At 42.3% G+C, this 24,880-nt stretch overlaps 1 long non-coding RNA gene across 1 annotated transcript in view; it reads left to right on the top strand.

Moving 5' to 3' along the window:
* Positions 1-20,684, top strand: part of LOC150088654 (uncharacterized) — a 116,910-nt gene extending 96,226 nt beyond the window's left edge. The window contains exon 3 of the long non-coding RNA XR_016546796.1: positions 20,574-20,684. This is a non-coding gene — a long non-coding RNA (uncharacterized LOC150088654). The remainder of the gene's footprint in view (positions 1-20,573) is intronic.
* The last annotated feature ends 4,196 nt before the right edge of the window (positions 20,685-24,880 follow it).

Genomic DNA, 24,880 nt, shown 5'->3' with positions numbered 1-24,880 from the left:
TGAGTGGCCCCAAGACCGAGCCCTGGGGGCAGCCCCTGCGGACCAATCGAGCCACTTTTCGAAAAGGTGTTACCACCTCAATTCTTCTGTCAGTTAGGTAATCCTTTATACACTTGTAGAGGTTTGTTGGGAGCGCTGCCTCCCGGAGCCGGCCGAGGACGCTCGGCCACCACAGGGTGTCGAACGCCCCTGCGAAGTCCACTGCAATGACTAGGAAGTACTTCCTGTCGCATTGGGTTGCTTTGAATATAAGGTTTTGGACTGCTTCTATGGTTGATAATCCTGGTTTGAATCCATATTGTTTTGGTGATTCTAGGTTTGCAGCTTTGTAGTGGTTCATAATTCTTTTGTGCAACAGCCTTTCGTATAGTTTACTCAGGGTAGTCAGTAAAGCTATCGGTCGGTAGGAATCCGGTTGTTCCGGTGGCTTGTTAGGTTCTTCAGGATGAGTTTCAGATTTGCGGTTTTCCAGGAGGTCGGAAATTTCCCCGCTTGCAGGCAGCAGTTTAGAAGTTTCAGCAGGAGGCCAGGTATGTGTTCCACAGCCTTTTTGATCAGCTCCGGCTCCAGGAGGTCCGGTCCCGGGCATTTCTTATTTCGCATCTGTGCCGCAGCATTTTGTAGCTCCTCCATGGTGAAGGGCGGCTCCATTTGTTGCGATGCGTATGCCTCGTTCGCTTGTGAGATTTCTTCTTGCTTGTCACTGAGGTTGTCTGGGGGTTCTAGAATGATTGTATTTAGAATATTATTAATTGAATCATCCCATGTTTTAGTGAGGGATCCTTGAGGCGTTTTTGTTGCCGTCGTTATTTCCCCCCTGGGGAGCTTATTTGTGGTTATTTTGTATATAACCCCCCAGGGGTCCTCATTTCCGGTCGCAGAGACTAGTCGCTCCCAGGAAGCTTTCTTATTTTTCTTTATTTTTTCAGTGTAGGCATTGCGTAGCTGTTGGTATTGATGTCTTAGATATGCTACCTCTGCGGGTGGCCAGGTTCTCCGCGCCCTCTGGTATTCTTTTCTCTTTATTTGAACTTTCTTTCGTAGTCTTTGTAACTCCGGGGTCCACCACGGCATGGCTCCTACGGAGGGTGTCTTCCTTTTCATCGCCATTTCCGCTGCAGTGGTTATAATGTGGGTGACTTTCTCCTGCATCCTGTCTACGTTTTCCATCCTGTCACTCTCCCATCCGGTCACTTCCTCTTGTGCTTTGCGGATCAATTGTTCTCGAAAGAGCTCCCAGTTTGCCTTTTTGATGGCGAACCTGCTCGCCATGTATTTGCCATTTGTTGGTCTTGGCATCGTTCTCTTGATATTGAAGGTGATTGTGCGGTGATCCGATGTGGTCCAGGCGTTTTGCACAGTCCAATCGGTCACATGAGCTGCTATGTTTCTTGTGGTTAGCGTGATGTCTATGGTTGATTCCCATAAGGTGTTGCAGTATGTCGGTAGATTGAAGGGTTGATTCTTTACAGTGAAGATAGAATTTGCTAGGAACTCCTCAAGCCTCTGTCCATTCCTGGTACCTCGTCGGTCTGGTGTAGTGCTGTGCCAGACAGGGGAGCGGCAGTTTACATCGGCGCTGATTACGACTCTTTGTCCTGCTAGGGTTTCTTGCACTGTTTGTAGGTAAGTGATAGCGAAATCTATTTCTATTCCGGGTCTGCAGTACAGCGAGATCATATACAGGCTGCCAACAGAGCTAATAATATGGGCACATGCTGCCCATGGCGTGCAGAGTTGTGGTATTTTTGTTGTGGTTATCTCCGGGTTCCGTACTATCACCGCCGCCCTCGGAGTGTCTTCGTTGCATTGTACAATTTTATATCGGAGCGGATAGCCCCTGACTTGCCCTGTGTGAGTGTAGGGCTCCTGTATCAGGATAACATCTGCGTTTGCCTCATCAGCGCTTTGCCGTACTTGGTCGGCCACTGCTCTGGCCCGCTGCGCGTTTATTTGGTGCACCACAAGGATTCCGTTATTAAATTTCTTATGGTGTATCCCCATAATTGATTCGTGACTGGTATGAACTCTTAGCTTTCTGGTAAGTTGGGCAGTTTGTGTCGCGTGTGGAATGGGCATGATCTAACCTCAGGGATTTGCAGTTGGTGCAGATGGGATCTTTTTCTTTCTTTGGGCAGCTGCTGTAATTGTGGCCCATTTCAGAGCAGTGGCCACATGTTGCTTCTTTTTGGGCGCAGGTGTGTGTTGTGTGGCCGTACTTGCAGCATCGGAAGCACCTTGGTACATCCACACGTTCTCTAAATCTATGACTGCTCCACTCTATGTATATGGTGTTTTGCATTCGTAGGATCTGCCATGCTTCGGGGGCCAGCTCTACCACCCAGTTGCAGTTTCCACTATTTCTAGATTTTGTTCTGTACTTGGGTATGATTAGCTGTTTTTCATTCTTGTCAGGTAATTGGTTTAAGAGGTTTTTTCTGTATATCTCTTCCCTTACACTTTCAGATGTCATATCCTGGTCAATATCAAAAATGATTACAGATGGCCCTTTTCTTTTGGGGGCCTCCGCGGTAAGGCCTAGGGTGAAGATCTTGGGGTTTGTTATTATCTGCTGTGCTTCTTCTCTGGTTGCTGTTTCGATAACTATTCCGGGGTTCCTGGTTTTTCGGATAGCTTTGATTCTAGTAGCGCCGAAGTCCTCTTTCAAGTTCTCTGTGACTTTCTTCTTTATTTCCTCACTGGTGGATTTTTCATTCCCTACTGGTCGTACAACCACTATGTTGGGTGGGGACAGAAGGGTTTTTCTTTTGACCCATTGACTTTTGGTCTGTACATTTGTAGGTTTCCTCAGCGTTTCTGCGTAAGTGGGTGCCCGCTGTGGCATTTGTTTTGCCCCACATTCCATGTAGGCCTCCAATTTGGCCTTATTTGTTATTGCTTCTACGTGGACCTTCTGTAGAACCGTTTCCAGCTTGGTCCAGATGGTCACAATTTCTGCTCTGAGGGCAGTGGTTATTCTGCTAGAGGATTCCTTCAACTTGTTTTCGAGCTGCACCCGGAGGACCAGCATCTGGTCCAGAACAGAACCTTCGGGCAGCGTAGGGTCCATGGGGGGAGATTCCGCATTTTTTGGTGCGTCATTGGCATCCCGTTTGTCCTCTGTAATGTCATTCTGTGTGGCAGCTACTTCATTTGTCTCCTTTTGCTCGGATTGCGAGCATGTTTTCCTTTCTGATTTCGGAGCAGTCATTTTCCAATTTTTTCCTTTGGTCGGGGGAGCTCCTGGGCGGGGGTTCTCCGCCTCTTCTTGGTTTTCTATCAATATCGAATCATTATTTTGATCTTGTTCCCCAGCGACGGTAGTTCTGTCCGATTTTCTCTCCATTTTGTTGGTATTTCGGATTTAAGGGGTTTTCCGGATTATCGGGTTTTGGGCGTGCTAGTTGAAAGTAGGGCTCCAAGAGCTGTCGTTGGACACTAACCACAAGTCCGTAGGTTTATTACGTGTCTTACAACTGTTAATCGTAAATTTAAGTTCTTCCGTTGGTCACGTGGTGGGAGAGGGAACAGCCAAGTGCTAAAGTGCAACCAGAGCGATGGGATTAGTTCCCTGTGGTGTTTTCGGGGAACGCCGAAGACGATGGTGACATCACGATTTCAATGTCTCGCACGAGTAAGAAGTTCACGCGTCATCATGGAAAGTTTATGGGAGGGGGGGGAAGCACAAAAGTCATGATTTCTCTATAATATTGCTTCAAACACAGTCCAGAAATATTGGAACGTTCTTTCTGTACAAGTTAACACAGGACACAATCACTATGAGGGCAACCTCCCCAGTCAACGGCCAGATACCAGCGTGCCAGCCACGTTATATTGGTCGGCTCTCTATTTCAGTGTCGTCAGCCACATGGTGACCAGTGCAGTCTGGCAACAAAGGAAACAGATAAATTACGCTGGGATCTAACTTAATACCCGGTAGAATGCAAAAAGTTTCTTACCAAGGGACTCCTGTACTGTATATCTTCTTGAGAGAACACACTGTACAACATAATCTGTAGTTTAAACACATTTTTTACACAAAAATCACGGAGCGATATATCGTACGTCCGAACACAACGGCGGCCATATTGGCAGTATCTTAATCCAAGACATTAAAAACATGACAGAGAACATACGCACCTCCCCCCCCCCTCCTAAAATACTGTGTAATACAATGATTTCGTCTAGCTAGATCTCGCCATCCCAGTGAAACACAAGATTAAGCAATCTATAAGACATAAGTTATTAACGTTACGTAGGAACTGGTACCGGTAAATATGATTTAAATAGAGTACACTCAACCCTACAGTACAGAATTTTTAGTGCATTTAGAAAGAATAGATCGAGATTCACCAAAGCAACTGACGCTATGAGGGTCAGTATACTCTATCTGTAACAAAATATATTCTTTGATCGGCTTGCTGAACGAAGAAAACTAGAAGTTGATATGCAACTCTCACCTGAGACCGACTAACTCAAAAAAAAAAAAAAAAAAAAAAAAAACACTATTACATTAGGGTCACCCAGACAGTTATTTCATATATCCATATATTCGTATGTATTTTGTCTGTAAATTATGAGTATGTTCTCACAACGTGACTGAGTTAGTCGGGTTTCGTTGTGGGGAGGGGGGGGGGGAAGCTTATTATGGGCTGCTCCTACAAGACACCTTCACGGAAGAGCAAATTATTAGCCGACATTTTCCACATCCCTCCTTTGCAAAATCACCTACCTAGCTTCAGCAGAGTTTTGGTTGTGGGGATATCTGAAAACAGTGTTTACAGATATTTCCCTTCAATTCTTTCAGATTTGATGGACGCAATCTGTCGGGAGGTGGTGAACGTTCAATCCGAAATTTTGAAGGCAAGGCGGCATTGTGGAGGACACAATAATGTTGTGTCCTCCACACAACACAATAATGTTGGACACGTGGAGATTGGATCGTCAATAAAGACTGGCGAAAATTATACCTGTTATTTTTTTAAATTAAGCACTTTTCTTAGCCCCTGATGTTCAAATTTCGAACTACTTTTTATTGTTTAAAAATTTTCACACATGATTACAGTGCAAAAAAAAACCTCGTTTTTCGATACGACCATAGTTTGCCCAAGTTATTAAAAGCTGTGTGTGTTAAGTGCCAAAGCAAATGCAAATAAGGCTATGAGGTGACAGTATACTCTGTAAAGTACGTGTATTCTCTGGTCCGTTTCCTGGACGAAAAACCCGAGTTTCTGGGAGGGAAAAAAAAAAAAAAAAAAAACCTGGAGTCTGAGATTCATTAACTCATCAACATCATACAAAAAAAAAGAAGAAAAAAAAGTAAGTTTCTTGCGTCATTGACGAGATTTGATCCACCTTTTTCAACCAGTGTGGAGAGGATTGTTATTTGGTTTTTAGGAGCATTAGCAACTAAGGCCATATTGCTCCGGGAATATGCGGTGGTCATTCCCTGACCTTTCCGCATCATCCGTATTTGGTGGTCACGGGCTCGAACCCCGGTCTAATCAAGAAGCGTGTGCTACGCACTGCTGCTCCTACCCACCTGGCTACAGAGGCGCCTCTGGAGAGGCGAGCAATTATATCCACTGTGATACCCGCGATGTTTAAAAGTGGGAAAGGACTTTATAACCATTTGTACAAAAGAAATTGTATGTTTAAGTGTCACGGCCGCCATAACTGCTCCGTTGTAGTGATGGGCATCCACCTCGTACACGGCTACCTCATGGCGATAAATGTTCATTGCTTGTTTCCCTCCCATTTTCAAAAACTGCATCACCGCAGTCTGGACACATCTGGATTCTTCATGCTCACAGGACATGATGCTCTTTAAAAATAAGCTGAACCTCAGGCGGCCTCCTCAAGTTAAAGTCTCTGGGGTACAACTTCCCATTGTCACACAGACCACTGTGCTAGGGTGGTTCTGGATCATAAATTAAGCGTTCACCCCCACCTCATCCGTCTCAGCTCCGAGGTGAAAACATTTTCGGGCTCAATCAACAGGAACGAATGGGACCTGTCCAAGCGGTCGCTTCAGCTGTACTATAAAGCCGTCTTCCTTCCGATCGTGTCGTATACTGCAGGTGCTTGGTTCCACCGAGCTAGATTGGTAAACATGATAAGCAAATTAGGCTCTATACAACGGACAATGCTTCTGGCTACCCATAGGGTATGCAGGACAGTATCCACTGCTGCTATCCAGGTCTTAGCTGGGACCCTTCCGCTGGACTTGTATGTAACCGTCCGTGGCCTGACCTTTAGAATCAACAAGAAAATTCCGACCAAGATCTTGGACACTGAGCTAAACTTGGACACTGAGCTAAACTTGGACACTGAGCTAAACTTGGACACTGACCCTAAGGCAGAGAAAAAACTCTGTTATAATGAGTAAAAAACATCTGGTAGACAAGATGGGACACTTCTACCAAGGGAGTAGTTACAAGGAGATTCCTGCCAGATGTGACTTTCCCCTCCTCTAAGTCGGCGGAAAAGTGGCTCTCTCTAACTCTTGAGACATCATTTCTAGTCACTGGGCAATGCTCATTGAACGAGAAGCTCTTCCAACTAGGCCTAATACCCATAGACGTTTGTTACTGCGGGGTTGGTTGGTTGGTTTTGATTTTATTGGCGCATTAGCTACTAGTTACTGCGGGGCCAAGGAAAATTGGTTCCCCTTCTCTTCGAGTGCGCTCTCTACGAGGACCTGAGGCAAGACCTAGCAAATACCATCCCTCTTACTGAAAATCAACTGGACATTCTGTTACAGACGCCACAGAACCTGGCTGCCTTCCAGAACTTCTCGACGCCAGTATTCACGCGCAGGAAAGCCTCCTACAGAATAACGCAGACTACGACTGGGGATCCCCAGACAGCAGCTTAAAAATTTTAGATTAGTAAAATAAAATTTTTAATTATATCTATTTGTTTTTATTTTATTAATTATTTATTTATTTTTTAATTTTATTTTATTTATTTATTTATTTATTTTCTCATTTTCTCTTCGCGCTCTGCACTAGCGTACTTTTTCCCCTCTCTCCACTAGTGTAGCTTCTCTCTCTCTTTTTTTAATTACACCACGGTATTTTTTTTTCTCTCTTCCTCTGAATGTTTCCCCAGAGGAATCTGCCCCACCTTTTGACAACGTCAGGTGAGTCAGAGTCTCTTTTGAGACCGTACGTGTTTTACTGGGACTGGCCCACCTTCCCGTGGTGTGGACGAGTACCCAGAATCATCTGTTCAGGTGATTGATGCTTCTGGGTAGCCAAGAGGCCAGAACAGGACAACAGAACACACACACAAACCTACGTCACACACATATCTGGCCTATTTGTAGTGATACTGTTCTTCACAGAGATACGAGGCGGAGTTGAACAGACGTTCTAGGAGCCGCTCTTTACAAAAACACATGTACACATGTCACCGGACACAAATTACTGCCACCATTCCTGTAAAGCGTTGAGTACTCGACGCATATGCTGACCGTTCACTAGAGGGCGTGGTTATCAATTTTTCCAATTCGATTTTTCATTCCGTACACAAATGCTCGAGCATTTGTCTCTTTTTAGTGTTTTGAGTAGCTACAGATCAAATTAGACTACCGAAAATGAAAGGAAAATTGCCATGAATTAAATGATTGTTAACAGTGATTGGTGACCAACCGTCACAAATTTTTCCGAATAGTCCGATTTCTTGAAGAACCACCAAAAGTGTTCCGAATTCCACTATTTCGGCAACGAGTAACTGAGAAAAAAGTCCTGAATTCAGGTTTGGAATATATGTACCGAAACTAACACTGGACGTTACAGCGTTAATTCTAACGTAAACTGCTCCTGGATGAATTTATTGGATCCATAAGTGTTACATAAAATATGACAACTCAATGAAAATATCCATCATCTTTAACTGTATGTGGACTGGCAGGTGGCTTTTATGAGAATTAGACAGCTGTGCAAAATAGTTTTCGAAAGATGTCGCAGACTGCAGATATTCATCGTGCTATCACAAAGACCGACGACAGTCGAACTGTTGTTGGATTGAATGCCGCAATTATTACGTCTGAAAAGCACAGATGATGACCTTCGACAGAGATTTATTGGCAAGAAAGCTAGAGACATTCCGAAAGGAGGAAAAGAAACGGTCGTTATTCTTCAATGGATGGAGATCACAAATCGACTTACTAGTTAAAAAATAAATTATAAATAATTTATAAATACTGTATTGCGTGATTGTTAGAAGAGTAGTTTTTTAAAACAATGAAAATAAAACCATGGTCAATTTAATGAAGGAATTTATTCCACTGACAGTAGCAATTTTCCAGCAAATGTTTAGGACAAAATTATAAGTGAATAGCAGCAAGAATGGAGAAAAGACAATCTGTAAAAAACAAAAAAAAAAAAAAAAATCCAGATTGATTGGATTTTGAATAAGAATACATCTGTAGCCTTTTTTTAGCTCTCAGATAGCTCCACAGGCATTGTTAGTATGAATATTGTGCACTAATCATGATTCATGACAGCGATCATCATCATTGGGAGAAATAACCCTAAAAGTCTTCTCACGACAAGGCCAAAGTGAGCACCTGTTGTAAACATTGATCGTTATTGACAGAATTCGTAGACTTAATGAGCTGCTTCTCTAATAGTTATAATGAAGCTTCGATTAAGCTGTTTTCCAACGACCATGCATTTATCCTGTAAATAGTTTTTTTTTTTTTAACCTTCGGACTGTTGCTAAATACCATTTAACATTAGAATTACTGAGTGAGTCGAATTACAAGTTATTGCATACGTACGGATTGAATCTTCAGCTTAAGTAAAATAAGCATTGGTAATCTGTTTCGCGAAAGGCTATTTAGGGGTGAAGCAATAAACTGATTTAGTCATAATAAATACAGATTGGCAGTTACTTACAGTTGAAACAAAACTATGTAAAACAGCTAATTAACTTTTGTAAAGTAGAATACAAACAAAAGTTTAGACTTAACGATTACAAGCAAAAATATGTATTAGACAAAACCAAGAAATGTAAAATACAGGACTCATAAACAAAAACTTTAGTTTAATTCACTTCCTTAAGAGATGTAATTTAATCATGTACCCAATGGCAACGCTTTAATATCCAAATTAGACTAAAGGTACTTCATAAATACTAGCGAAGAGTTACAGAAACGTTATTTGACACTGACACCCAAAATACGGTTAATAAATATATGAGGAGAAATACGATTTGATGTGGGATGTACTTATATGCTCTGGAGAATCATTGCGCCATGCAATAAGACTCACTGCACACTACCAAAGGAAATGCGCAAATCTACACGATTCTACAAAAAAAATGTACAGTCCATTGTTAACTCCAGAGTTGGTTCACTGGTTGCCATAATGAAAATTTAATGTCTGGTTGGGTAGTTGTAGAGTTTAGGCGCATCAGCAACTTAGGCCATAATGCGACGTATATCATATGTCTATAAATTGCTTGTTCTGTGGTCGATTTTCTGTATTTCTGGTCGAAAAACCAGAGCTTCTAGGAGAAAAACCATGATACCCTCCCCTGAGACCGACTAACTCTGCCACGTTGTGAGAAAGGCCCATAATTTTTCGCGTCATTGACAGGATTCGAACTAAAGTCTTCTTCACCTGGTGTGGCGAGTTCGGTTATTACACCACGAGGGCACCGTCATCCGAGAACAACAAATTCGGCCATGGTCAATATATGTCACACACTGTCTTAGCGTATTCCTGTTGAATCTTAGGATACGCTAAAACAGATAAACGAGGACAACGCACTGAGAATCCTAGAATCTAAAGAAAATCAGTACAAACCCTATTTGTTAACGAAAATTCCTCTGGTGAGCCGTATCAGACTGCAAAAAGAAACGCTGCAACCTTTATGTTTAGAAACCCCTGTAATCGAGTTTTTACTGATCACTACCTAAAACGAATACATTTATAAATTAAATATCTGATACTACAGTATTAATAATTTCGCTTTTCTTCTCTTATTTTAACTCTTTGTAACCCGATTGGAAATACAGTAAAAACTCCATTTAACGGACTGTATTGGGGGGGGGGGGAAGACTTGTCCATTAAATCCGATTAGCCCTTAAACTCCAATTAAATACATATAGTCGCCGAAGAAGCTAGAATTTTACTTGATGCTACTGTTACGAAAAAGTAGCATGAAGTAAAAAAACATTAAATATTGTAATATGTACTCTATTGCAATTGTTCTGTGGAGTAGAAGAGCTTGAAATTTTGCTTTTTCGTATATTGGAAGTGGAAACTCTAAAGCCTATTTAGAGTCAGAAGATCTTTCGAGTACCTCAATGGAGGTTTACATTAGAAAGGTCTGACGCTCGGAAGACTGATGGAAAATAATAGTAGAGAAAATTCTGGCTCCTAGGCACTCTGCTTTATTGTGAATACATTTATTGTGAAATATTAGCTGATGGTAAATTTATCATTGGACTGAAGCAGCTACATCAGAATGGACAGAATTCGGGTACCGACGAATTCTGTCCATTGTTTCCGAAGTCCGTTAAAGCGGGGGTTTATTCTACTTGAAATTTTAGTTGAAATACTGAGGAGTAAAAACTCCCTGGGTATTTCAGCTAAAAAAAGGTTTAAAGTTTAAAAAAGTAAAACTTTTAAAGCCATTTTGGGGGTTTGAGAGAGCTAATAATAATTTAACTGCGCAGCTGCTTGAGGAAACCCCTTTGTTATAAGATAAATTTAGCTTCTTACTTTTTATTTTCCGCGCTCAAAATATTCCTGTGAGCAAAATGTCTTGAAATGCATAGGGGTAACCGCAGTTTTTTGCCTTTTTAATTTCAAGAACGAAGAATTAGTATGAAAAAATGACTTCGATTCCATCCCAGAACATACACAAGGAGAGAATGGCAGTGAATCCCTTGTGCTCTGGAGCAGAATACGAGTAAATATAAGACGTCAGTTTCAAGGCTTATGGAATGGTGTTCACTTTAATTAGCCCCTGAACAGCTTGATGAATCGCCGTGCTTTAGTGGTATCAAAAATAAGCCTATCACGAACGGTTAAAAATTTTTCTAGCGTATAAAGAAGTCGTTTGTCAAAGTGAATCTAAGCTATAAAATTGTCGTAGGAAGTGGAGGGTAGCGTTACTGTGAGAAGTAAGCTCTTTACCGTGTAACATTATTAAAATAGGAGCGAAGTTATACAACGAGAAAAACTGAAAAATTTTGAAACAAAAAAAAAAAAAAAAAAGTAAAGTAAAACATGTAAGCTTATAGAAACAATATATCATTTTACCTCGTTTTATGCAAATAATTTATAGTCATCTAAATTTCACAAAACTGAAAACTATAAATGTTAAATTTATGGGCGGCCCATCACATACAGGGACTACTAATAATGTGTATTGTCTCTAATTTATTTCAAAGCCACCATATACCGTTAAATACACTGCTCGATAAAATTAACAGAACACGTAAAAAGGATGGTGCAACTCGACCAGCTTGCGATGAAGCAGGACAAAATTAGTTATGGTAGTGTACCATAGAATAACATTGAAATGTGGAGACAGCGAGAAAATTCAGACAGGTATAAGGAAGCACATATAGTGGTTGTATAAAAATTACCAAAAAGGTCACATTACAGAAGTGGATACAAGATGCTCGAAAATATGGTCACATGATATCAGTACGGCGTATGATGCCCTCAGGCCTTGACAGCGGCGAACCATGCTCGATATAAGGGTGTCTATAAGATTCTGTGACAAAAAATCCCATTGTTCCACCAGCGCAGACTGGCTCACCAAGTGATCAAGGAGTTGGCTGTCGGCGTTCAATGCAACGTCCAAGGGCGTCTCTCACGTTCGATCGGATTTAAGTCTGCTGATCGTGCTGGCTACAGTAGTCGTTGAATAACATCAGTTTCAAGATATTCATTCCTCCACCATTGTTGTCGTGCATGAGAAGAAACTATGGGTCCACCGCACCTCTAAAAGTTCGCACGTAGGGTTCGAGAAACTGTTCACGGTACCCCTATCAAAAACATGAAGCGCGTGGCCGTTGATCACTATTCCTCCCCACACGAGAAATAGTGATCAACGGCCACGTTGATTACTATTCCTCCCCACACGAGAACTCCACCGTAAGTGTTCCTTTCTTTGATGTTGGTGGATAGTAACGCATTCATCGTTGTCTCCAGATGAAATAACGTCTATATTCTGTTTGTAGGCTAAAACAAGACTCATCAGAGAACAGAACTGTACTGCATTTGTCAGGTTTCCAAGTCACATGTTCATGGCACCAGTTTCCACGAGCTCTGCGGTGGTTTGGGGTTAATGGGATACAAACTACTGGCTTCCTTGCGTAGAGTTGACTTGAATTGAGCCTTCTTAACACAGTCCGCTTGGAAATGTTTGAACCTGTGGCCACAACAACCTCAAGAGACAGCTGATGACAGGCTATCGTAGGGTTTCGTCTTGCTGTTAGAGCCGGATAGCGGTCTGTTCTGGTTGACGTAGCCCTCGGGGGAATTTGGCCAGCTCTTCTTTTAATGGTTCCCGTCTTAATGTGACAATGACTGACACATTAAGCCAACGTGACACCACCGCCTGCGACTGCCCGACTTAAAATCGTCCAACCGCCCGCCATCTCTAAGAATCATCAAAACGACGATGACTTGCCATCCTGAGTACTGGAGATGTGGCTATTCCATTGATCAAGCCAAAAAACGGGAATGACGTGATGTGGTCGCAATCCCTATTTTTATAGGCATGAATAATTTATATAATTGCGGCCCTGTAAGGTGGTATATCGATTTTGTATTGGATACTCGGAATTTTTATACCAGGATGCCTATTATATCAAATATTTGCCTTCGACGACGCTGTTCATAATAAAATATTCATGGAAAACGTTTTGTTCTATTAATTTTGTCGAGCAGTGTAGCTAATACAACTCAGTGCGAAACTTTTCTCTTGCCAAGACAATTAGAACTCTTCCAAGTATAGTACTACAACAATGATCAAAATAAAATGAAAATAGGAAGTTATTTATCTAGTTATAATTGAGAAAAAAATTTTTTGATAGATTGAGCTCTATCGCGTTGTCACCATGCAGTTGTGAGTTGTTTGAAAGAAAGGTTAACGGGAAATGTAGTGACCATGAATCTCGGAAGTCATGTCTCCTAAAAATCCAAAGACTTTCAATTTTCGGTTTATTTTACAGATAAGTTTATATCCCACCTCTTTCAGACGTAACACCTGCTGACCTAAGCAAAATCTCTTCGGATACCGTCTAGATATGTTATGAAATAAATGGGCGCATTGATATCCTGAGGCCAGTAACAAAATTTTATACCCAAAAATACTTGATAAAACGTATTTCATATCCGCCAAAATATGAAAGAGAAGTACATGCACAGTTGAATATTTCAGAACGACCAAACAGCCGTATCGGTAGAAAAAAATGCTACGAGAAAATACCTAAAAATAAGGGGAAAAAAATATATATATTACTTTAAATGAAAAGTTATTAAAATGAATAGAAATAAACCAAATCATATTTGAATTTAAAAGTGGCATTCATCTCACTTGTGAAATATGATCCATAAAATCTTCCTAAATATACGGATTATAACCATTGGAATGAAAACTTGTCCATCATGAACACTGAAGGAGGCTGGAGAGACGCGAGACGATCGCTCTCTCGGAAAAGACTTTCACATGCGGTAAGGAGAAGCGTTCCATGCGTAATTTTGATCCCGTGGGGCTTAATATTACGGTTCTCTAAAGCTCTAATTTCCTCTAAAATTGGGCGACTACTGAACCATTGTGAGGAAGATTTGGGATTCGTACAGGGTTAATTAGTTAATTCACAAGAAAAGGAACGTCAGGAATGAAACAGAAAATCCAAATATTTGGTTGCTGAAGAAGCTATAGATGCGACAGATTTGTGCCATGAAAAGCTAATTGGTGAACTTACTCCAAATAGAGAAAAATATGAGTTTGACTTTGGGATCTCGGGATTATCAAATGTAAGCACAAGTTAAACAAGAAGTTCTAAGCGGAACTTCTTTCGTAATGCTAAATAAACTCGACCCTTTCAAAGTTGATGCAGGTGGCGTAAATAAAATTATCCTTTCCCCAGTATCCTGACCCCTTACATAACTTATTTAAATACTGAAAATTGGTTTTATTATACTTAAACACGTGAGGAAAACGTGGTAACCTATTCTGCGAGATGTTTTGACCTTTTTTTACAAGGTGGCTGAGTTAGTGTAAAGTGTGTTTAGGGTCAAACGGCACCAGGGGTTTCTCCCATCTCGGCGTAGTTTACATTGTAGGTGAACCAGTTTACTGGAAAAGCCCGAGATTTAAAAATGGATGGACTTTGTATTTGTGTGATGCCTTGTACCGTTGTTCATCTGGTCATTTAGCCACCAGACCTCTACTGAGGCCCGACGTTGCCCCACTTTCGCCCCGTGGAGGCAGACCAGGTATCCACTAGAATATAGTTCACTCTGGCAGGTCCTGCCACCTAATTTCCTGAGATTTCAGTGGCTAGGACCTAATAAAATAAATAAATAAATAAATAAATAAAAATGTGATCACGTTGAGGAGGAAGCGCTAGGAGGTCAAAAGAAATGGTGGGCGAAATTGATTTTCAGTTGTGGAATTTAGATTGTGTGGGGCGTTCACTAGCATGCAGGTAGAGTGGGGAGGGAGACAGATAGAAGTATGGAGCCGATAGGGAAGACAACTCCAGTTTACAGCGGGGCATGCCCATGCCCCACCAGAAGGAAAAGAAGGGGTGGCGAGAAGGGGAGGTGACAGCAGAGCTGTCCCCTCATCCCCCGCCAGGGAAGGGTAGAAAGTAGGCCAGGCAAGGGAGCTGGCCTATTCGCCAACAGGGCATACATGTGGGGTGGCTTCAGTCGGGCGTCAGGGCTGCCCCATTTGGTATTCCCAGGAGTGGAGTGAAGATATCTCTGTCCAGGTTTTTAGTCCAGGTCTGTCTGACATTTGTGCAGATCATGCTTGGTCTTTTATTAAGTAGTTACTCGTGGGATCCAGGTCCGTCCACTGGTGGATATTCAGTAGGATAGGCTTCAGTCACAGTCAGGGTGGACTCCCAAAGGTCCGATTGTAGTCAATGCGTTTGGTTAACAGTTCTCAAATGGAATCAGTGTCCTCCATCGGTCAGTATTTGGGAGAGTGCAGTTCAGGCACAGTCCAGTTTTATCTTGGTTCATCATTTGTTGTGATTGTTGTTGTTGTATTTATCCTAGTTGTCCTAGGTTTTCCGGCAAAGGAAGAGTCTGGCGTCTTACAAAGAGGCACTGAGCAAAGTTGGTTAGGGCATTGTAGGTTCCCTCGTCCTCCAGTAAGTAGTGCTCCTGATTTTTGGGGTTGAACTGGACTCGTGTGATGAGGTGTCCACGCAGATCTTCGTACAGTTCACATTCGTGTAGCAGGTGGTCCCAGATCTCGAGGGAACCACATGCGCAGGCTGGGTTATCTGTCAGTCCAAAGAGGTTTAGCTTGTGGCGGATAGCTCCATGTCCTGTGAGAAGGTAGGTGACGTGGAGACCAGGGCAGAGCCATGTCGGATATTTTGGGTACACCTTTTGCAAGTTCGGAAAGAACCTTCGCGTGATGTCTCCTTTGTCAGAAATCGTCCAGCGTTGTTGCCATATCGATGTCAAGTACGTTTGCAGCCTGTATTTCTCAACTTTACAGTTATTAGCCGGGTCCATAGTGTGGTTCTGGAAGGTTATGACTTTGCCACGTCTGAGTTGCTGAAGCATGCCATTGCGAGTCACCTCAAGATCAAGAGGGAGAGCGCCCGTGATCACTTGTAGTGCATGAGTAGAGACTGTCTTGCATGCTCGGGTGAGGGTCAATAGGATGGGTCTATGTATGATATCCAGTCGTCTGCGGTTTACCGCTGTTGAGGCTTTGTGGAACCAGACACCGGAGGCGTATGCAATTGCCGGGATAATGGCTGCTTTATAAAGGATCGCAAGTGTGCGCCTTTTCAGGACCCAGTCGCAACGTGTGACTCTGGCAAGCAGGGCAGCGTATTTTTTCATCTTAGCCTGTATATATTTTAGGTGTGGGGTGAAAGACAGATTAAGGTTCAAGGTAGAGACCAGATGCTCCCAGGACAGCTTTTTCCGCTGCCTGATCGTCGCAGTATAGGTGTTCCTGGCCTCCCTGTACTGTTGCCTGAGTGGTTCCATCTCAGGGGCGGGCCAGGTCCGTCTGGCTCTTTGGAAGGCGCGTCTCTTCTGGTTCATTTCTGTTCTTAAAATATCAAGTTCTTGCGACCACCACGGAACGGCTCCCGGCCGAGGGGTCCTTTTCCTGATTGCTTGATTAGCCGCATTCACAATGGCATTGGTGACAGCGAGTTGGTGTTGGTCCGGAGCTAGTTGGATGGCAAGTTTTGTGCATTTCTAGTGATGGCTTCTTTGAATTTTCCCCAGTCTGCTTTGTTGACAGCATATCTATTCTGTTTGTAACAGTTTGTCTGAGTACGGTGGAGTGAGCTATGCACAGTAAAGGTGATAGCCCTGTAGTCGGAGGAGGTTCAATCCTCCTGCACTTTCCAGTCATTGAGGTGACTGGCTAGGGATCTAGTTGCCATGGTGGCATCCAGTGTGGCCTCCCAGAGAGTCGAACTGAATGTTGGTAGATTATTAGAGCGATTTATGACAACAAAGCTGCTATTGGCCAGGAACTCGTCCATGTGTTGCCCATTTCTGGAGCCTCTACACTCTGGGGTCTCACTGTGCCATAAAGGTGAGCAGCAGTTTAAGTCGGCGGATACAAGGATCTTGGCTCCTGCTAGTTCGGTTTGCACTTTATGCAGATATTGAATGTACGGGAGGATATCTGCTTCTGGACGACAGTACAGGGAAATGATGTAGAGTTCCCTTAGAGAAGTTATGATGTGTGCACAGGATGCCCACTCGTGACACGGGTGTGAGATCTTGGTGACAGTTATGTTGAGGTTTTGTACAACAACTGCAGCCCATGGGGTTGCTCCATCCATTTGGACAGTTTTATAGCTGGGTGGGTATCCTCGGACAGCGCCTGCACAGGTATAAGGTTCTTGCAGCAGGAGAATGTCTAGATTTTCTTCTTCGGCCCTTTATCTGTCCCGCTACAGCGATGGCTCGTTGTGCATTAAGTTGAAGGAATTTAATGCAGCTGTTGTTGTAACTTTTAGGAAGAGTCCCCATAATATATTCTTGATTGTTGGGTGCTTCTTGCTTTAATATATACCTGGGCATTTGTTATCTCTGACTGAATGTGTGTGGGGGAGTTTTTGCCACTTGCAGTTTGCGCAGGCTGGGTCGCTTTGTTTATTTGGACAGTTTGCATAATTGTGCCCCTTCTCAGAACAGTGTCCGCAAGTTGGCTCCTGCTGGACGCACGTGTGGGTGGTGTGGCCGAATCGGCAACACCGGAAGCACTTTGGGACTGCGATGTGTTCCCTGAAGCGGTGGGAGCTCCAGTTTATATATATCCTCTCTTGTTTTGTTATCACCCTCCATGCCTCGGGGGCCAGTCCGACCACCCAGTTTATTGAGCTACCATTCCCGCTCTTGGTTTGGTGTTTAGGTACCAGTAGACTTGCGTGGTCTTTGTCTGATAGATGTTGTTGGAGGTTTCTTGTGTATATCTCCTCGCAGATGGAAGTGGGAGTCAGATCCGAGTCTGTGCTGCATATAACAATTGAGGGCCTTTTTCTCTAGGCAGCTCAGCAGAGAGTCCGAGCGTCGGTATCTTGGCGTTATTTATGATCAAGTTGGCATCGTCTTTTGTTTCCGTCTCGATTATTACCCCAGTGTTACGCGTTTTCCTGATGGCTCTAATCTTGGCTGTTTTGAATTCTTGCGTCAGAGAATCAATGACTTTCTTCTTGACCTCTTCGCTAGTTTTAAGAGTATCAGTAGTGGTTGGTTCAAGAACCACAAGATGTGGTGTAGGGAGCAGCGTCTTCCTGGGTGCGGAATTGGTGGTGTTTGTGATAGCCATTGTTGTCGCAGTTTGATTCCTCAGCGCATCATAATATGTCGGGGCGCGCTGTGGCATTTGACTTGCCCCGCATTCCATATAGGCCTGTAGCCATGTGGTAGCTCTCTCTCTGTCAAGGTGTTCATCATGTAAGATTGTCTCCATCTTGTGGAAGATTGTGACAATCTCAGATCTGAGTGCTGCTGACACTCTATTTGAGTTTTCCTTGAAAATGTTCTCAAGTGCGGTTTTCAGAAAGAGCGTCTTTTCGTATATGGTACCCTCCGGTATGGCAGAGTCAAGGGGTGAGTCCTGCTGTATGTCTTCTTTTTGGTCTTTTTCTGATGCGGCTATTTCTGGCTGTTCTTTAGTTTCTGTATGGGAACGTGTTTCCCGCCCCACTCTAGGGATCAGTTGATTTCGATTTTTCCGCTTGGTTAGTTGCGATCCAGAACGGGAGTCCTCCTCTTCGTCCTGGGGTTCCACAATAACAGGGTCGTCACTCTGGCTCGGGGATTTATTGTGTTTTCCTGTTCTTCCTTCCATTTCACGAAATTCGGATAACCGTACAGTTCGGATTATCAAGTGTATGGTAGGATAGTAAGATAGGCCACTGAAAATGATGGCAAATGATACCCACCACAGGTCCGTGGCATATAGCCAAAAGATTAGCAATCAATGGTATATTTGGGCTGTTATATCATAATCTACCAATTTTCCAATAAGTCCTACTGAATTCGCCAGGGGGCGTAGCAGATTTGCATATTCAAATTAATGTTCAGGACCATAACTACTAAATTTGCATAATTTAACACACAGCACAGCTAGTTCACTATGTAAATAGTTCAGCAAGCAATGAAATTAATAAATGTTAATCACTGCTAGAGTATAGGAAATTGTTCCCGAAAAATGCATTGGAAACAAGGCCGCTGCGTTTGAGGCGCCTCCGCAGCCAGGTGGGAAGGAGCAGCAGTGCGTAGCACACGCTTCTTGATTAGACCGGGGTTCGAGCCCGTCACCACCAAATACGGAGGATGCGGAAAGGTCAGGGAATGACCACCGCATATCCCCGGAGCAATATGGCCTTAGTTGCTAATGCTCCTAAAAACCAAATAACAAACAGCTGCGTTTGACAGAATAAACTGTTGTGTTCCGTTAATTAATCGCCTTCAGATCGGAAGGTCACCACAACCCCAAGTAAGGCTATTAGCAGGGAGGTACGATGGCACTCTTAACGCCTGCAAAAATAGGAATGTTTGACCTTGTGTTTTCCCGTCGTTGACTGTAAAGCTTTTGTAGCTGAGAACTTTGACCTTGTGTCAGACTGCAGCGGACAGAGTGTCTTAACACATATACATATCATATAGGAAAATTTCAAAATAAAAGGTTACCTGATAACAATCTGCATAATATAAGTTGAAGGACGAGAAGAACATCCAATAAAGCATCTATTAGTATAAGTTTAGATTTGATAAACGGGAAGAAACTATTTAAATTTTTAAAAAGTTGAAGAGCATACAAATCACTTGTCAACACACTACACGCGCACGCGCGAAGCCCCGGTGGCTGAGTTAGTTGGTCTCAGGCGAAGTAGCATGGTTTTTTTCTTCCGGAAACAAGTGAGAACTAAAAGGGACAGAAATGACTGTAATTTCAATCGCCACCAACTTGCTTTTATCAATGCAAATATCGGCCAGGATACTCAAAGATCCAGGCCTCAATATTATAGTCGAAATTTAAAACAAATCCTAAAAAACAAAATTACATGGATACGCATGCCGATCCTATAATTCCTCCTTTCTTTAGGAAAGGAAACTAAAATAAGAGTGTTTTATTGGCATTAAAATTAACTAGGAAATCTTTCCGACTACTGAGGGCATATAAAGTTCTTAGTAAATATTCGAGTTTTAGCTATTTGTTGAAGTACAAGGTTTGTCAAAAGCGAATTATCAGTATTGCTGTGGCATACTATAAACTGGAAAACTCAGAATTCTCAGTCAATGTTCTACAGAAGAGGAGAGGGAGAAACTGAGTTAAAGAATAGACTCTTGAATTGGTTCAGAATTGCTAGAGAAATTCACGATAAAAAGCCATCCTCCATTAGGCGTAGTAGACGATACGACGTGAAACAGGTTAACTATCCGTGTGTACATATGTAAATGTACAGTGGAACGTAAACTCCATAATTTGTAAGAGAGGCGTTGTGCCATACTAAGCTCTTTTCACGTAGTGAGGCGGCTGCATTTCCTTGTTTGCATGCAGGCGCTTAAAAGTTTGGCTACGAGCCTATATTGTAACGACGTATTATCTGATCCCAAATGGAAGATCATACATTAATCTTTTTCGAATTAAGGAAAAGAAGAGTCACTATCTAATAAATTCAGTGGCGATGGTTAGATTGGTAGATTGACAACTCAACAAATAAAAAATACGGGTCTTGAATTTATAAAAGTATAAAATAAAATTATAAAATTTTAATTTTAGTTTGATTATGTTTCTATATATCGAATACAAATCCCTAAATTAGTGTCCCTGCTAGAAAATGTGTTTGTGTGTTTTCTTTTCAGAATAAAGCTCCCGTGTAACTGCTGCGAATATTCTCCAGCAAATAGCATGATTTCCTGAAGGCGAACTGTGAAAGAAAACTCTTAAATGGAAGCGAAGCGATGCCATCTAAGGACTTTTAGTGGACGGAGAATGTAAATATTAATTTACAAATTTTTTTATGTTATTCTTAAAGTCTGCAGTTAATTAATTAGTCTTGAAATATACATTTAAAAAACTTATAACTTTAAACTGAAATTAGTGAAAAGAATAATCCGTAAAAAACATTCGGTTCCAGGTGATTACGAAAATCACATAGAATTCGCCACCTGTCCTAAGGCACCTCAGGATAGGTGGTGACGTGCATTGCTGCTGTTTACCCATTCTGCGAGATGTTTTTGTGATGATTTTTCACCTCATTAAAGGTGGTATTGTGATTTCTTCTCACTTTCAAACAGTTAATTTTGGATGTTGTTTATTTTGGATGTTGTTTCTACTGTAGGGTTTAGGAGCATCAGCGACTAAGGCTATATTGTTCCTTGCATACTGTCTGTAAATTGTTCTGTAAATGTGTGTTCTGTAGTCGTTTTTCTGTTTTCTGCACGAAAAACCTCAATTTCCGGGAGGAAAAACCATGATACCCTCGCCTGAGACGACTTAACTCAGTCACATTGTGAAAAAGGCCCAAGAAAATTCTTCTCATCATCAACAGGACTCGAACTCGTGTCTTTTCAACCTGGTGTGGGGAGGATGGTTATTCTACCAACGGTACTACCGCGAGAGCGATTTTGGATGACTCACTCTTTCTGCAGCGTGCAACCTAATATCACCTCCCCTCCTAATGGAATCAGGATCCGATCACGTTTAACCATACATAAGTAAGGAATCATGTGAACCTCCCCTTTCCTGACCCATTCTGGTCCATCTATCTGGTTCTCGTGAGTAGCACAGTTAGTATAATCATCGTCCTCCCCTGTTTGAATCCTGTTAATGGCGTGAGGAATTTTTATGGGTCTTTTCACAAGGTGGCTGAGTTAGTCGGTCTCAGGCGAGTGTAGCATTGTTTTTTCTCCCGGAATCTCAGGTTTCTCGTCCAGCAAACAGCAAATTGACCACAGTGTACATGCACTTTACAGAGCAATACGTCCCATGTTGCTAATGCGCGTAAAACCCTACAAAAACCCAACCATCCATCTGTCTTTTATGCCTTTTATATCACTGATGTGATATAAAACCAACAACATGTATTGGGACACATCACCCATGGAAAGTAATGAAAAGTAATGATTATTTGTAGAGGTCACCTGACAGATAGATGGCGGTACCGGTGACCTCTAGGAATAATCATTACTTTTCATTACTTTCCATGGGTGATGTGTCCCAATACATGTTGGAGGACAGTGTAGTCATTAGGGTGGAACAGCTTTGATAACAAAGCTTCAGTCGATATATCGCTAGCATTCCGACACGAAAATTAGTCCTTGGAAAAAAAAAGTTTGCGTCTCATCTCGTAATTCATTCGAAAGTCTATTCTCAGAGTAAATAGAGTCGTTTTAGAATTTCCCCGAAGAGCAAAAACACTTTAGCCGTCTAGGTTGTTAAGAATGAGAAGCAAAATAGAAAGTCTAACTTTCTATTTTGCTTCTCATTCACCGCATTTATTACTTGTCTTTAAAGAGCGGAAGCCAAAATATGCATAATGTTTCCATACTCTTAAAGCAACCTGGGAATCGTTATTGCTCCTCTTTTCTCTTGAGTGATTTCGTTTTGCATAAGACACGACGCGGTACTGATTTTAGACCATGTAAACATTGACAAGAACTCAGTCGACAAGTTACTTATGTATGCTTTCTTTAGAGAGGCTAAGGATAAATAATTACACTGGCACATCATGCTTGAAAATAAGCAATTGACGAAACTACACTAACAACAGCAAACACGCATAGGAAAAGAATTTCATTTGCAATGAATCTGCAATGAAACTAATAATCCCCCTTTTTATGGTAATGCCCAAACTGCAGCGCTCTAATATCATTGATGGGATTGGGAAGAAAGAATAAACTCGTTAAGACTGGCCTCCAATTTTTGTACATGTAATTTTCAAGCAATAAATATATGGGTAGATGTAATTATTTACGGGTGACACTAATATCATAATTTATTATTTATTTATTTATTTTTTTTTTTTTTTGTTATAGATGAGACATTAATTAACCTAACTGCCCTCTTTTGAACGGAATCTAGAAGCCTGAGAGAGGTTTTGGGGGCACCGCCCCAGATGTGGGAACAATATTCTGTGGTAGGCCGGATTTGCGATTTATACATAGTCAACAACAGTTTGAAAGAAAAGTAACGCCAAGAGAAAAAGAGAAAACGAAGTTTTTTAGATGCAGAGGAAGAAATATTTGTAATGTGCTTTATTCCAAGAGAGAGAGATTAGAAGTCAGGGTAATCCCCAAGATTTTCCTAGAACTCGGAGCAGAAGAATCCTTTTTGCGAGATATAAGACAAGACTGAGTTTTAGAAGGATTGAAATTAAGTTATCTTTGCTCCACTGGAGAATTACCCGGAGATCAGCATTTAAGGAAATGGTAATGGATATTCGGGAAGTTGAAGCTGTTTGAGCAGGGAAAGATTTCCCAAACTGGAAGGTGGAAGGCAATGTGCTATCGTGAGAAAAACGATGGATAGGATTTCCGGTCAAAGGAAGAAGGTCATTAATATACAAGAGGAAAATAGTAGGAGAAAGATCTGAATCTTGGGGAACACCAACATTAGTGGAGAAGTTAAAAGACAGAGAGCCGTCTACCATTAACCAGTGAGCGGTCGGAGATAAAACTGGATACCCAATTACAAAAAAAACAGCTGGCAAACCATAGGATGGAAGCTTATTTAGAAGATCTTTATGCCAAACACGAACGAACGAAAGCCTTTGAGATGTCAAGAGCAACTGTTTGTGTTTCACCCAACTTTTCCATTGAATTTGTCCCTAGATGGGTAACATAAGCCAGAATATCACCAGTGGATCGACACTGACGGAACCTATACTGGCGATCGATCGTTGATCAGACGGAATGTTTCTAGATAGTTTAATAAGAGTTGGTGGTTAATTGATTTCTCCATTACTTTAGAAAGAGTAGAAGTAATTGGATGGGAGAGATTTATCACCCTTTTTAGGAACTGGCTGGATATGAGCAAATTTCCAAGCAGAAGGAAAGACACCTTTGGAATAGGGAAGTGAAAAAAGCGGCAAAGAATAGAAGTTCAGGATTTGAGAACAAGTGGAGAAATACCATCAGGACCTGGAACTTTCTTAGCATCAAATTCATCAAAATCCTTCTGACATCCTTTTGACGGAAGGCCACAAGAGGCATTGAATGGAGTGTACTGGGAGGTTGTACTGGGAGTGTACTGCAACATGCTCTGGTTATCGTAAGGAGAATTGGCCGTTGAATGATGTTCAGCTTTCTTCGTCCTACCACAGTGGAGGCTTTGGGGAACCATATGCCAGAACCGTAGGTGATAGCTGGTATGAATATGGCTTTATACAGTAAGGCTAGAGTGCGTTTTTTGAGCCCCCAATCTCGGCGAGTCACCCTGGCAACCAGTGCAATGTAATTTCTTATTTTCTTCTGCAGATAGTTGAGATGTGGGAGAAATGTTAGTTTCCTGTCGATGATAATGCCAAGTAATTTCAGCTGAGTAACAAGCTTGATGGTTGTGCCATGTATCTTGATTTGAGGCGGCCTCCGCGGATCAAGATAGCCCTTCAGGAGAATGGATTGGGTTTTTGTGGATGAGATGCTCAGATGGTTTTTCCGGACCCACTCTTGCAGGGTGGTAAGAGCTCTGTTGGCAGATACTTCAAGTTGACCCCTGGAGTTCCCTGCCAGGATCAGGGAGAGCTCATCAGCATATGCCAAGGTCTGGACATCGCCTAAGTCAGTACTGAGAAGCTCGTCGAGTACAGAGTTCCAGAAAAGTGGGCCCAGGACAAAGCCCTGAGGGTAACCTCGGTGGACACGACGTTCCACACTGCAGAAGGGAGCCTGAACCACAATGCTCCTGTCACTGAGATAGCTGGCAATGGAGTTGTAGAGATTTCCTGGGAGCTCAGCCGTCCGAGGACGCTAGGCCACCATAAGGTGCCGAACACCCCAGCGAAGTCGATCGAGATGACAAGGAGGTACTTCTGGGTGCAGTTCCTGGCAGCATTTGTAATGGTCTCCAGCGCATCGACCGTAGACATGCCCGGTTTGAATCCAAATTGATTTCGTGCTGGTAGCTGTGCAGTATTGTAGTGGTTTTCCAGTTTCTGTCTAAGGAGCTG

The sequence above is a fragment of the Mastigoproctus giganteus genome, chromosome 3 (assembly GCF_048544385.1).
Source record: "Mastigoproctus giganteus isolate SK-2022 chromosome 3, ASM4854438v1, whole genome shotgun sequence".
Classification (NCBI taxonomy): Eukaryota; Metazoa; Arthropoda; class Arachnida; order Uropygi; family Thelyphonidae; genus Mastigoproctus; species Mastigoproctus giganteus.
Note: the sequence above shows the minus strand (reverse complement) of the source record. Positions and strands in the feature narration are given on the sequence as shown.